Here is a 13425-nt window from a genome sequence, read left to right on the forward strand (position 1 = left end):
CTCTTCCTCCCGCCGGGTCCCTCCCCACCAAACGCGGCCGCTGCTGCTCGGGGTTTGCCAGCGGCTTCGCACAATCCTCGGCCGGGGGAAAAACAGCTCCTGGGGCTGAGAAAAACTCTCAAAAACTCCCCCACCTCCAAGGTGCTTAACCCAGCTGCTCCGAGGTCTCCTGCTTTTGGAGCCCCGGGAGAAAGAGGGGCCAGGGGAAACCTAAGAACTGCCCCGGGGCGGCCGAGCGTGGCGAGCTAAAAGAGGAGCCGGGTCCTGGCTATGTGAATAAATGTCAAGTTATCTGATCACGCAGGCAATAAATAGAAACAGGAGAGCCCGGCGATGGGAGCCGGGTGCGGAGCGTCACTGCGCGGCCGGGAAGGGTGGGATGCCCCGAGCGCGGGGAAGGGACGCACAGGAGGGGCTGGGGATGGAGCCGCGTTCGGTGATTTACAAGATGTGACAAGGCCGGCTGAAAATGATGGATAGGAGGTGGGGAATGCCGCTCCCCAGCTGGGCTCCGCTGGCGTTAGCGGAGGGGAGAGGACGTCCCCAGCTATTTATCATCTTTCCCCAGGCCCCTCCAGGACCGTGAACACCCAGTGTCCAGCACACGCTGGGGGGGTTAACCCTTTCCGAGGATGCCTGGGAGAAGCCTCTGCCGCCCGCCCGTGTCCTGGCTGCAGCAGGAGGACGCGCGTTTGCTCTCTATTTCTGCCCCAAAGCACCCGCAGATGCTCTGCAAGAAGCAGGCAGGGGCTGGGCGGGCTGGTTCCCGCATGGAAAACAGAGTTTTTCCCTTTTTCCAGGTTTTTTTTGTGCCTGGGGTGCAGTGGGAGGAGCGGCTGTGGGCAGGCAGGGCGGGCAGCACCGGGCAGGCTGAGGTCGGCAGCTCATCGCAGTGGTGAGGGTGGTGAGCCCAGCATCGCCTGTGCAGGGAGGGCAGCAGCAAACGGCGAACAGCAACCGGAGCCACAGGGAACCCCCCTGGACCTCAGGCGTTGCCGATCCCTCCCGTAGCTCCTCGGCCAGCGCTGCCTTATTAGATTTGGCAAAATATCACGGGAGTGTTTGGAAGGTTAATTAACACAAGGCACTGCGGCATGGGAACCCAGCGTGGCCGGTGGGTTAGCCCTTGGCCAGCCGAGTTCAGGCTGTCGAGCTGAAATAAAACCTGCCCCAGCATGATGCGCCCAGGACCACCCGGTGCCTTTTCACAGCCGCACGGTCTCCTCTGCGCAGGATTAGACCTGGCACTGTCCGGTCCTTCCCGCTGCTGACTGCGCAGCATCAGAGCATCCCCGATGCGATGCTTCCCGGTTATCCTGACCCTATAGGTACCAGGCATATAGGGGACCCGCTTCGTCAGTGGGGAAAGTGAGGAGCGAAGCTGGGAGGGAGCTGGCTGCGTCGCGCAGGAGAGCCGGGCCGGGGCTCTGCCCGCACTCGGCAGACGCTGCTGCTCACCAGCAAGAAGCCACCTCGTCCCCCTGCCTGGGTGCTGCTTCTCAGCCCCCGTGAGCCCCAAGGATCAGATAAACCCACAAACAGCTCCTTACGATGCACTTTGGGCAGGGCAAAGGTTTTTCCTTCAACGTCAACTGGATTTAGAGGAAAATCCTGCTCCTAGCATCTCAGCGGTGGCAGCGTCTCCTTCAGCATCACCGCCCGGGGCGGCCGTGCTGGGAGATGCTGGGTGCTGTCCCCAGGCCGGGGCTGGGGGAAGCAAGGGGCAAACAAAGCTGAGCTGGAGCCGAGGAGCCGGCGGGGGCTGCGATGCCGAACAGCCCTGGCTGTTTCTCCCCTCCTGCTTCCCCTGCAAGCCCCGCGTGCGTGTCGGGGTGCAGCCGCACAGCCGGTAACCCGACGCTCCCATTCCTGTCATGTTTTACATGGCCGGGCATGTGGTTATATTTTGTTTTGCCAACCTTTGCTTTCCCCAAAGGAGGGAATGAAAGGGCCAGTGTGCCGCCAATTTATTGTGCCTCCCGAGAGCCCCATGGCTGCCGAAAAAGCAGATGCCTTCTGCTTAATCTGGCCTGTTGCTATGTAAACCTCCTTCCCGCTTTGATGTCCCCTATAAATACTCCATGTGTTTCCAATAAACTGGCATTTTTATCACTGGAGCTGTTAAAGGCAGATCTGTGTCAGATTTGTCCCTGGGCTCGGCCGGGGGTTCGCTGGGGATAACCTCCCTGCCCTCGTAAAGGGGCTCATTGTATCTGGGAGCGAGGGTCCGGCGCTGGGAGGGGACGTGGCCGCCGCAGCGATGGCACCTCCCCGGGCACGGCGTGATGCTCCCAGGGGAATGGGATGCTGCCTGGGTGCTGATCCTGCATCCGCCGGGGCTGAACCCTGAGCTGGGACCTCCACGGCCCCCGGGACCCTCAGGGCTTTGCCTGCCCGAGCGGGGCTCCCCCTCGCAGCCCGGCCTCTCCAGGAGTGCCGCTCGCCCGCGTTTCTTTTCGGCCTTTCTTGCAGGCAAGCAGGGAGCCCGGGCTCCTTGGTGGCGATCTCAGGCATCTCATTTTATTTTTCCCCAGCCCCTAATTTCGTAGCTTGAATGATGCGACGGCCAAAGGGTGTGCAGGGGATGCAACCCAGGCTCCTGCAGCCCAGAAGCAAGGCCCCCCCTTGTTTTTGTTCATATTATTTCCCTGAGATGTTGGGATGAGACCCGCCTCACCTGCTCCCAAACACCTTCCTAATCTCCCTGTTCTCCCCCCTGCCCTTTCGCTGAAATAAATCTCTCTGATTATCATTGTCGCCCAAGGACGGAGCACAACCCCCCTGGCTCGGGGCACCTCCTCCATCACATTCACGGGTCAGTCCCTGTCCCCTGCAGCGGGTGCTGCTGCTGTCGGTGATGCTGGCAGCACGCGAGGCTTTGGGGTGCTCGGCCCCGACGGGGGGTCCCCGGGGGAGCCGGGTTGCGGCTGGAGCATCGGCCCCGCTCCTCTCTGCAGGAGGAGATGGCCTGGGGCGGCTGCGGAGGGCCGAGTGCGGCCCCGCGTCCTGGGAGGTTTGGTGACGAGGTCTGAGCGTGGTCTGGTGCGTTAACAGTCTGCGACAAGGACGCTCGTGTGGCAGAGCTGAGATGGACGCGTGCGCTCTTTCAGATGGGTGTTGGATACAGGCAAGGCTGCTGTGGGTCTGGGTCTTCCCAAAAGCTCTGCTTGCCGGCCGTGGGCATCACCGTACCTTGTCACTGTGCAAAATTCGCCTGTGGGGCAGGGGGCTGTTTTAAACCTTTCCAGCCTCGGACGCTCCTGCAGGGATGGGACTCGCACTGCGGCTGCCTGCGGGATGGCAGCTCCGTCTCATCCCCCCCCGAGCTGCAGCGTCCCCCTCCTGCGGCTGCATCCTCCCTGGGGCTTCTGCCCCTTCCACCGCCCGGGGATGAAGGCCTGGCTCTGGTCCCGCAGCTCCGGCATCTCCATCCCGATGCCACAGCGCACACGGAGGGCGCCTGGGTGGATCGTGCTCCGGGCACGACCGGCATGAAGCTGAGCTCCCCATCAAAGCCCAGCGGCAACTGGGTTCCCAGCTGTGGGATGGGCAACCAACGTCTCTGCCCCATTGGGAAACAGGGGGAGGGGTTGTTGGGGGGTTTTTCAATCCCTGTTTTGGCCTGAAATGTGGTGTCAGAAGCCTGGCTGATATATGCTGCAAAAAAAGGGGTCGGCAGCGCCGGTATTCTTTATTTTGACAGGGCAATGAAAGTGTTATGTAGTCGTGACGCCTCCCTGCTGCTCCACCCCCCTCGGCCTTTATCAACCTGAAAGAGCCCAGGATCCTATTTATAACCTAACCTGAATTGTGCGATGCATGGGGAAGGGGCCACAAAGAGCAGTGATTTATGAACGCGGAAAAAACAATGCAGACCCTCCACGCTCTCCCCCGGTCCGGAGGGGAGACCCCTCCACCCAGCCCCAGCGCTGCGGGGACGAGCCCGGGGGGAGGCTCGAAATGGCCCTGCTTGGTTTGCACGAGGTGAAAGCAGCCCCTGTTCTTGCTTTTGGGTTTGAGATGGGAAGCCAGAGCTTCCCGGGCACCTGATCCCCCCCCAGGCCCTATAGCTGCTATATGGACCGAGCGATCTGCCCGGTCCTGTCCGGGTTTGCAGCCTTTATGGGGGGGTTGTGCTGAACATCCCGAGGCTGTTTGTACCCCGCATTACCTCCTGGTGCTCTTCTGCAACGCCGGTCACCTCGAGATGTCCACAAGCGTCTTCCTAAAATTATTTAATAGGTTTTAAATTAATTACTTTGATAAAAAGTGCTTTCTGCTCGCCCGTCAGGAGCGCTGACAGATTGCAAAGCCCCTCGTTACGGCGCGGGGGGAAGGGGAGGGATGACAGCGAAGCTTGTCTCTCCAAGGTCAAACCACTTCCATTCCTCACCCTTGCCTTTCTAATAACGTTGTCAATGAGCGCCGGCATCGGCAGCTTCGGGGGAAGGAAACTTGCCGTCAAGCTTGGCTCCATGCACAGGCGTGTGTGGACATCCACGGCAGTGTCCTGGGTGGTTTTGGGGTGGCTGGGTGCTTCCCTGGCCCTGGTTAAATGCCTGATACCCGCCGTCATCAATAGCAATTAAGCTTTTCAATATCTTTTTTATCCCTTGCTGCGCTGGGTCTGCGGGGGTTCCCCGTGCCTCCTGCCTTCCCATACCCCAGCGCTCTGTTCGCATTTCCCCTTTTCCCCCTTTTTCAGATAGAAACCGGGGAGCAGCCAGGGCAGGGGCGGTGACGCCGGTGCCATCGATGGGCCTCTTGCCCCTTGTATGTATATCAGGTTATTGCTGATGACATCTGAATTTGGCGTTTGGAATACCTCCCTTCTGAGTTGTGACACATTGATGGTTGAAGCAACCCAGCAGGGTTTTGACTTTCCCTGCCTAATTACTGCCAGATTGCCGGGCCCCGTCCCCGCGCTCCCCGGGGACGCGGCTGCACGCGTGGGGAGCCGGGCAGGGGCAGGCTGGGCTGCCCGGGCTCTCCTGGCCTTGGGAAAACTCCCCCTTGTCCCAGCTTCACTGCGGCCAGGCTCTGCCGAGAAAGCCGCAGCACCAGAATTAGTTTATTAGCAATTTCCAGTGCAAAAGTGTCTGGAAGTTGAGGTGGGCAGCACTAATGTTTCATTAAGGATGCGCTACCTGCTGGCGGAGATCTCCTCCGTCTCCCCATCTCTGGACCATCAGCCGGGGGTTGACGTGCTGGGCACCACCGTCCACCGGGGTCGGTCCATGAGCTCCCCGCTCCCGGCACAGCCCCCGTGCTGCAGTTTCACGCTGAAGAGCTTAACGAGGGTGTTTCTTCTATCTGAACTAATTTATTCTCATATACATTGAGGTCAGCCAGGGTGCAGGGCACTGCAACCCGAGTGAGAAAAGCTCTTGACAACAGAGATCTTGCTCTGCTTTCCGTCAAGCGTCAGCCCCGCTGCCATCGGCGTTTCCCTTTGGTGTTGGAGCCGAGCTGCCGGCCGGGGACACGCCACCACCGGGGAACGATGCTGGGGACCGGCGGCCTGTGCGTGCCACGGCCACGTTATGGCGAGGTTTGGTCCTGCCTGTCCAAGCAGAGCCACGGGAGCGGGCAGAACACGGCTCTCTGTGCCTGTCCGGTGCCACGGCCACTCGAGGTGCCGGCTCCTGGGCTGCGGTGAGCCACAGCACCAGCAGGACTGCCTGGAGCAGAGGGGGAAAATAATAGTAAAGAGATTTTTTAGGAGGCAGCTGCTTGCAGGGCCTTGTTGTGGGAAAAGCAGATCCAGGTGCTGCACCCAACCAAGCATGAAAAATAGCAAAGGGGAAGGGAGAGAGCTGCCGCGTGTGCGGCGGTCGCCCGGCTTTTACTATGCAGGGGAGAGCAAGAAGCTCATCTTGTGTCCCCAGACACTGGGGACAGGAGGGAATCAAACTGGCCGGAGAGGCGGGCCGTGGCTGGCTGGCTGGCAGACCCTGGGGAGGCGAGGAAGCGATGGAGCCGCTGAGCATGGCTGCTCTGTGCGGCCGAGCTGCGCCGGCACTTTCCTCCCTGCCCCTTCGCACATTCGTATGAGCGGGCTTTTGACCCCACTCGCCCTCGTTGCCCTGTGGAGGGAAGAGAGGCTTGAGGTCCCGTGTCTGCCTTCCGACATACACCCACGGGTGTTCCGGCCACCTGGAGCACACCTGCGGCTTCTCCCTCTGACCCCTTTGGTTTGAGGAGCTGCTATCAAACTGTATTGGATGGTAAATGCCACCGTCCCGGGTGTTGGACCAGTGATCGTCACCTCAGCCCTCTTCTGCCTCCACCACAGCCTCAACTCAGAAGAAAAGCTTCATCTCGCTGGGTCCATGAGCAAGAAGGACCAAACCTGGACTTGCATAAGCCTGGAAACAGCCATACGATTGGTGCTTGGTCCTAAATTCAAGCAACCACCCTAGACCCATGGCTTTCTTCCAAAACGGAACCAATTTTAGGGCACAGAGCTGTAGAGTCTTCAGATTTAGGACCTTCTTCATCAAAACACTGTTCTTCCTTCCTGGTTGCTGGAGGGCAGTAGGCACATCCAGGATGTGTTTGAAGTCCTGCTACCTAACCAAAAGCCTTGCAGAAAGTCAAGAGGTTCCTCAATGGAGACATTCAAAATGCCTGTAACAACGCTCGCCCAGAGTTCATGTTTCATTGCGCGTTGATTTATCATCCCTTGAGTTAATTATTGACCTTAGCTTTGCCTTGGTCAATATTTACCTCCCCAGGTCAATAAATCTTGACATTCACCTCAACAGAAGTCAATATCTCCTTAGTGTTTATCTATTCCTTCTGTTGCTAATTTTGCTGAAAGCTTTTATTTATTCTTATAAAGCGTGCTCGCTTGGCGCAAGGCCCGCTTGGAGAGGAGCAACCTTTGTTTATCCACTACAGACAAAGCCTTTGCTTCTCTACGATGGCTCATGTGGGACATCATGGACACAAACCGTGGGTGGCATCACTCCAGCCGAGACAGGACACTGCTTTCTTTCATCCAGCTGATGAGATCCGGCCAGTTTTCAAACACCAGCAACGCTGGGTTTTATGATGGGGCTGACTGTTTTGCTGGGACCGCAGCTGCTGGGAAGACCACGTGTTCCTGCCAGCCAGGCTTGGAGCTGGCCAAATACTGGGGCAGGAGGAAGAAGAATCACAGTTTATCCTCAAATATTTATGGAAAGGAAGGCCAGCTCTTGGGGACGTCATCCCTGCTGTGCTGCTTGGTTCTTGAGCCTCACAGGCAGCTGGTGGGTGCCGTTCTCTTGACCCCACTCCTAATGGAGGAGACCTGTGATAGGCATGGACGAGGGAGTCATTATTTTAAAGATGTTATTTCCGTGGTCCAAGTAATCCTCTCCTCTGAGTACAGCAGCACTGGGGCCTAAATCGTTCCCCACTCCTGTCTGCGGAGGCAGGAGCACCCCATCGTGCGCTCAGCCTTGGCCACTGCAGGGGCCCAGGGGTCTTCCCCGGTGATGCCTCTGCCCCGAGAGCCTGCCCTTCCCTTCTTTCCATTAAATGGAATTAGATTAATTGCTGACGCGACTATATGCCACTGTCCTCTCTCCTTTTGATTACCCCCATGACAGAGATTAATTGGAGTTGCTGTAGGAGGCTGCGGGTGTGGGGAGGGGGCGAGAAGCACTTTTGATGTGGGTAGGAGTGGGTTGCGTACAGCGCCAGGAGCCTGAATGCCTCCTGCGTGCTCCGGCTGTGCCGTGGCCGAGCGTCCTGGCCACCCTCAGCAGAAAAGCCCCAAACCCCATGGAGGCACAAAACATAACCCGTAGCTCCTGGGAATCCTTCTCCCCCCAGACACCGACACCGCTGGGTACAGCCGCTCCCCAGTTGATGCTCGTCCACGGCGGTGCCGCGTGGGCAGCGCTGGCCCTTTGGTTGGGAAGCAGAACCACCTCCCCGTCACCTTGTGCACCAATTTTCTGCCAGTGCAGCCCAAATCCCGGCCTCTTTTAGCCAGAGCAGGTACCGAGGAGCACCCTGGCCAGGATGAGATTTCTGTCTCTTCAATAGAGCTGAGTGGCGGTAGGGATGGGAGCGGGGTCTTCCCGTCCCGAGGGCTGGCAGTGGGACACGGTGGCTGGAGATGGCCACTGTCTCCCAGCAGCATAAGGCTGAGGACACGCGGTTTCATGGATTCCCCTCCTTTATCCCTAATGCCATCTACAGAGTCTGGGCTCCCGGGGCCGGGCAAGCTCTGATAAACACTGGATTCTGTAGCATTGGATATGGCCAGAGATTTTGTCTTACAATCATCCGATTTGGGAATAAATCTCTGCTCCTTGCCTCTCATTGCATGTCCCCTTGCCCACCAGGACCCCCGACATAATCCCTAATCTCTCTCCCCCTGTGAGGAGGAGAGGGGAATAACCTCCATCTCTGTGCTCCTGCCTCGAACTTTTAATATTTTAATTGAGTGAATTGACCTGGAGTAGTCTATTGAACTCTGCCCGACCTTTTAAATAACAGGTCAAGGATTTAGCTTTGCAGCGCTGACCTCTTCCCTTATCTGCTAATACTGCTCCTCTCTCAATTAGCTGCCGTCCCCCCGACCCGGTGAAGTTGGGACCACTTTGCAGGCGTCAGCGTGGCTTCCTCCATGCACGAGTGGGTAACGCCGTGCGGCGCCCGCCTCCGTGGCTCTGAAATGGAGATCATTGATGCTCCCTCGGGGTTTGCGGTCACTGTCCTACAGCATCCTTCTTCAGGGACAGGCCACCAGGCAGGGATGTCCCCCAGCACCCAAAGCTTCATCCTCGTCTTTTATGGATCGGGAGAATGGAGGCATGGCAGAGGGAAAAGCAAAGATGAAGCTGCTGTGAGGGTCCTGAGCAGCTCCAGCCTTGTCAGCCACGTTGAGGAGACCGCAAGGGCACTTCCCTCCTTTCCCTGGACGTTGGAGGTCATCAGGAGGAACAGCCTGAGACCCCGCCGGCCCTGGGGAGCTGAGGGAGGCGACCCCTTCGGACCAGCTCGAGCTGCTGCTGTGGCCCAGCCAGAAGGTCCTTCCCCAGGACGGTAGTGGAAAGGCTTACTGGGAGAGTCGTGTCACCCTGAGGGTTGTAAAAGAGATTTTTTGGCATTGCAGCAGACCTGGGACATGGGACCCTCCACAGCCACATCAGCTCGAGCAAGAGGTCCTGTGTCCTGAGCTAAAACAGCCTCTGCAGGTCCCTCATGCTCTGCGCGCCCGGGCAGCTCTCGCCTGTGTCCAGAGGACGGACTCACGTCCAGATGAACCATTGGGGGTTTTGCACCTCTCCATACGGCCCCTCGTTAGAGGCAGAAGCCTGTTCCTCAGGCAGTGGCCGGCCGTGGCCATGCCACCCTCTCCCGTCCAACGCCGCTGGCTTGTCCATCTGCTCGGCGAGGTGGCCGGTCCCTTCACAGGGAGCATCCGTTAACTTTTATGGGGATCCGAGGGGGCCAGTGAACAAATGCAAAGATTTGTAAACCCATAAAACTCTGCCTGGTCCAACTTTATCTCGGCGAGAGCCTGGTTTGGGAGCAGCCCTGGGTTACCCAGCCCTGTTAAATTAGCACTGGGCTCTGCATTCCAGAGTATAAATATCTGCCATTGTAGTGCTGAGGAATGCAAGCGCGTTGGAGTCTAAAATTAAAGAGCTGGGACGAAGGCATCTCGGGTTACCAGAAACAAGACTCCATTGTGCTCCCGTTGGGGCTTCGCTTGGTGCAGGGAGGTGGACTGTGAGTGCTTAGAAACCGCCTGGGTTAAATGCAAGGGGCAACTAGCCTTTAATTACAAAATTTTGATACATATCTTAAGCTGAAACCCCCCCGACTGCTGCTCGGGAGGGCAGGGTGCCCCACCAGGCGCTGGGTACAACGTGCAGAGGATGCTCCGGAGTTGTGCCGTGTTTTCCAGGGGCTTTTCTATCAGCCGTGCGGGATGCTCTGCTGTCCTGTGCCCTTCTCCTGCCTCGGCTCTCCGCATCTTTAAGCACATGCTTAAATGAAGCCCTTCTGAGGCTCGGTGTTAACTCACTCCCCGTGCCCGTGCCGCGGGGAGGAACGTGCTGCGAGTCCCCATCCCTGCGCTTGGCCCCGTCCGCGCCCACCCTTAAACGCAGCCGTTGCTCACGTCGCTCCGCTCTGTTTAACACGCGGGGCCGGAGATGCTCGGCTGATGTTTACTGGCAATGAGGCCACTTGCGCAGAGGAATTTCTGGCCCCTGGAAAAAACTGGTGCAGGGGAAATTAGTGTCTCTTTTTTTTTTTTTTTTTTTTTTTTTAACGATACTCTATATTCTGCAAAGGAGGGGGAAATGGGTCAGAGTGGGATTACACTGACATTGCACCGGGGATGCAAGGCCGCCTGAGCTGCCGGGGTTCCCTGCGCGCCGGCAGTCCCGAGGGAAGCCCCGTCCCGGTGAGTCCTGCCCGGCGCCTACGCGGAACCAAATCCTTCAGGAGAAACTCTCCCTGTTTCTCACTTCAGATGCAAATGTCTCGTTGGCTGAAAATAAAGAACAGGGTTAGAAAGAAGACAGGAGTCAGATGGATGAAAGGAGCAGAAAAAGTCAGATTTGCTTATTATTTGCTATTTTGCTCCACTGTTTCTGGTTAGGATGCAGTTCTTCAGACGGGGGGGTGATTCTGAGCGTTGCTTCCCTGTGCCCGGTGCAGCTTTGCTGCATCTTGGTTTTGCTCTCCCAGTTCCTGCTGCCAAGCACCCAACGCTGCCCGAGCCGCGGCTCGCGGGAATGCTGGAAGTGGTCCTGGGATGTAGCAACCTGCAGGCAGAGCCACGATTTTCCCTGCCTTTGACGAGGGTTTCATTTCACGTCTTGCCCTGAAACTGGGGGTTGGTGGCAGCGCTGCTGGGGGCTGCCACGGCCACGGGGATGTTGGGTCCCCCTTTGCAGAGAGTCCAGCCGCCTCCTTTTAATCCCACCCCGCGAGCAGGGGCTTTGATTGCGGTTTCAGACCCATACGCCTGCTCAGCGAGCGCGCGGTTCGTGACGCAGAAAAAACACAGAAACCTCAGTAAATATGGAGCTGTTTCCTGTTGCCGTCGCGGCGTCCCCTGAGCAATCAATTTATGGCCCCTAAAGCTCCTCTAAGTGGATTTAGCCTCTCAAGATAAATCTTTTCCCTTTATGCGTGCGGAGCGCGGCCCCGGTTCTGCAGCCACCGGTGCTAAATCAGGCGTGCGGGGGGATTAAACCCCGCAGCTGGACCCCCGGCCGAAGCCAGCGTCGGTGGCAGCGCCCAGCCCGGTGGCAGCGGCTGCTCTGCTGGCTCCGTGCCGGCGACTCATCCCCAAATCATTCTCATAGCCATGGGACTTTGCTTTTTTTTAAATGAAGGGGACATGTTTGCCCCGGGGTAAGATCTTGGGGCTGAATTATGATTTTCCTTACACATATGGACTAAACAAAGAGCTCCTGGAAGTCCTCTCGCTCCCCTCCGCTGCCTCGCAGCAGAGATAAGCCCACGAGGACCCTCCTCGGGATGGACTGGGATCCTTGAGCCGCCGTGTTCATCCCCGGGGGCCGCTTTAAGTAAATAAAGCTGCTAATGGACCCTCTGCCTCCTCCGTCTTTGCGCAGTTTGGTGCGAACAGGGTCCCCGGGCTGGGAGCGATGCTCTGGGGCTCGTGGCTGGCCCATCCTGCTGCTCCCCTTCTCCAAAGCGGGGACCAGGGGTACTGAACCTCTGCGGGAGCCAAGCAGGCAGCCCGTGGTTATTCCTTCCCCTCCGTGGAGAAAGGGAAGGGAACTGAGGCAACTTCACCTCTTGCCGGAGAGGAGGAGCTGGGTTTAATTGCAAACGGGAGCGGGGATGCTCGGGCCGGGGACGCTCCCCAGCCGCCAGCAGCGCAGCCCCCGGCTCCAGCCTTCTGCTTGCGCTGGGCTGGAAAAAGCCCTATTAGCTACACGAATTTTAAGCACAACCAGATGTGGGAGATGAAGCTGTTAAACTCCTTTTGTGCTCTCGGTGGAGGCCGAGGGGGGGTCCCGGGCCCCCACACCGCCCTGTGCCCCCTCCGCTGCGCTTAGTGAAACCAGAGGCTTCACTCAGGCCGGGGAGGGGACGGTGCAGCTCAGTTATTTCACATGTGACAATTCGGGGGGTCTCTCATTGCTAAAACCAGGACTAAGCCTTTTGCCCCGAGCTCCTTCCCCAATTTCTGCTTCTTTACAAGCATCATCTCCTCCAGAAATGCGGTGCGAGCTCTTTATGAACAGGGGACCCATTTCCAAGAGGCAAACTGCGGTTTCTGGAAGCTGAAGGACTTTGCTTTCCAAAAGCACGTGAGCAGAAAGCTTGTCGCTGTTAGGAGTTGGTGTGCTTTTGATCTTGTCACCGGGAGCAGGTATCCCCGAATCCCGGGAGAAAGCACGAGCAGCAAGGATCCAGCAGCCCCGCCGCTAATAAATCAGCAGCTCTCTGTAATTTTATGTAACGTTAATAAATCAGACAAATGAAAATAGCTCGAGCCTTGTAAGGCATAAATCAACCTTCCGCTCTGGCATGGTGCTTTAAAATAATTTGTAGATTGATGGTTGTCTGGCTGAATGAGGGAGTTGGGGGCCTGGGAAGATTTTTAATGACCGCTGCGGTGCAACATCTCCCCGGGCAGAGTCCCAGCTCCTCCCCCCTTCCCAGTTTGCCAGAAGCGGCTCCAGGGGAACTGGGAGATGGCTGCAGCATGGGGAGCAGGGGGAGAGGTCCGAGCCGGCCGCCCCGGCACTGCCGGACACGCAGCCCGCGGGTCCTGGGTGCCCCTCACCCTGGGTGCCCTTTGTTGGGATCGGCAACTTTGCTGGTGCAATGAAGCTGAGGTCCTCAGGCTCTGGGTGCAAACCCGGTGGGACCGGGTCGCCTTCCTCCTGCCGGTCTTGGGACGGCGTCGCTGCCAGCACAGGGTCCGTGCTGCCATCGTGGAGGGCTTCGAGGGCGTTGGAAGAGGAAAAAGCAGCAGGAGATGTGCAGCTTGGCAGAGCGTCTCAGGCACTCTCCGAAAGCATCGCTGGTCGAGGGCAAGGGACCCACCCGACCCGCTTCCAAAAATCCCACCGCCTTGTCCCCCCCCTGCCCTGCCCCGCAGCTCCCGCAGGCTCACCGCGACGTGGCCGCTCTGGGGACGCACCGGCATTGCCGTGCTGCTGGCTGCTGCCACCGCGGGCACGGTGCTGGCTCTGGCAAATGTCTCTGCGTGGTGTGAAGCGCCGTGATGCATTTTGTCTCCAGGGACTTGCTCAGAGCAGGCTGGGCGCGCAGCATCCCAGGAGCGAGGACCTCGCTCTTGCCTTAGCAGCAATCCCAGGACAATGGTGGGATCAAACCCAGGGGAAAATATTCCTTTTTTCAGTTTGTTGCTGTTCTTAATTTCTATCCTGGCTTTAATTTCTGGGCTCTGCATTGCTGCAC

Source organism: Nipponia nippon, unplaced genomic scaffold, assembly GCF_047370975.1.
Source record: "Nipponia nippon isolate SJK-2023a ecotype South Korea unplaced genomic scaffold, ASM4737097v1 scaffold_35, whole genome shotgun sequence".
Taxonomy (NCBI): Eukaryota; Metazoa; Chordata; class Aves; order Pelecaniformes; family Threskiornithidae; genus Nipponia; species Nipponia nippon.